Below are 1,636 nucleotides of genomic sequence, written 5' to 3' on the forward strand. Positions count from 1 at the left end.
GAAGGTGAAGGTGATTTTGTAGACATGTGTGAAAGTCATGTTCTGAAGTGCAAGTGGTTTTGTTTGGAGAGAACATCGGCTATGTTTCAGATGTGTAGCCAAGCAGTAATGGGTCGCCATAGCTGCACATATTAGTCGAAAATATGAAGGTTTGTCAGCTGAAGTCTGATGATTCAGACGACCGTACGGACGAAGTACACAAAATTGCCGCTAGGCCGCGCCTCTTTAGCTCAGTGGTAGAGCACTGGTCTAGTAAACTAGGGGTCGTGAGTTCCATTCTCACAGGAGGAAGACGAATTTTGGAAATCAGTTGCGCGTCGTGGCCGTATAGCAAACAGTATCTATGATGACGAACAATTAGCGACAGGCATATTATTAAGAATTACTCTTAGATGTGATTAAGGCGAATGGCGCAGATAAAGCATTTGCCAAAGCGGTACGGCATAAGGTGGGACGAGGCAGTCTGAATTACATTTTATAGATGTATTTCTCACAAATCTCAGAGCCTCTCGCGGTCGTCGATGTCGTCGTCGTCGTCGTCGTCGTCGTCGTCGTCGTCGCCGCCGCCGCCGCCGCCGCAGAAGTAGCAAATGGCCATCGTAGCAAATGCGGCGCGGGACACCCTGCCTTCGATTCCGAATGCACAAAGTGTGTGGTAGCCTATATTTTTTCGGTCTCGTAAGAGGTTGAATGTAACGAATGGGTGGGATAGAGCAAGGGGCAGCGGCTGTGTGGAACGAAAACACAATTCCTCAGGGGGTGTGAGCGTTTCGAGATGAGTCGTATGTAAGTTATACTTGGTCGTCAGTGACGGTGTGGCTTAATAGATAAGGCGTTATACTTCGGATCCGAAGATTGCAGGTTCGAATCGTGCCACGATCGTGTTTTTCCAGTTCTGAGAAAGCATAAGGTGCGACGAGGCAGTCTGAATTTCATTTTATAGATGTATTTCTCACAAATCTCAGAGCCTCTCGCGGTCGTCGTCGTCGTCGTCGTAATGGAGTGCACAATGGGGCTCGAGATGTGTTTGTTACCTCAGGTGCTGTATGATTGTCGACAAGGAGTAAAAACGGAGCAATTTGGGACGGCTCTTTCAATTTAAGACGTTAAAAACAGACGGAATTTGCATTTGTAATACCAGAGCATCGAAACTACTTGGAACTTTTATGTATATGAACGTGTCCGCGAATTTGTACTCTGCTCCCTTCAGCGCTACAAACCAACCAACAATCGTGTTCGTGCGCATCAGAGTCGCAAAGAATGGGGAATAGCGCAGTTTGGTCGTGCATGGGGCGTAGCGTTCGCTTCGCATGTGAAAGGTCCAGGGTTCAAGCCGCGGCGCCTCCATTTTTTGTGGTCAGTGCATGGTAAGTGTTGGTCGCGGCAAACCTAAAGGCACGCAAGATGTTGCAAAGCCAGCGTCACAGACTGATATGATGTTAAAAACAGACGGAATTTGCATTTGTAATACCAGAGCATCGAAACTACTTGGAACTTTTGTGTATATGAACGTGTCCGCGCCTTTGTACTCTGCTCCCTTCACCGCTACAAACCAACCAACCATCGTGTCCGTGCGATATCAGAGGCGGAAAGAATGGGGAATAGCCCATTTTTTTCGTGCATGGGGCGTAGCTCA

The 1,636-nt window shown here is 47.9% G+C and overlaps 1 non-coding gene across 1 annotated transcript; it reads left to right on the plus strand.

Annotated features, from left to right (window-relative positions):
• Window positions 1-219: 219 nt before the first annotated feature.
• Window positions 220-291, plus strand: Trnat-agu (transfer RNA threonine (anticodon AGU)). Its single transcript has one exon. It is a non-coding gene; the product is annotated as a tRNA-Thr (tRNA).
• Window positions 292-1,636: the final 1,345 nt, after the last annotated feature.

Source organism: Schistocerca gregaria, chromosome 3, assembly GCF_023897955.1.
Source record: "Schistocerca gregaria isolate iqSchGreg1 chromosome 3, iqSchGreg1.2, whole genome shotgun sequence".
NCBI classification, from domain to species: Eukaryota; Metazoa; Arthropoda; class Insecta; order Orthoptera; family Acrididae; genus Schistocerca; species Schistocerca gregaria.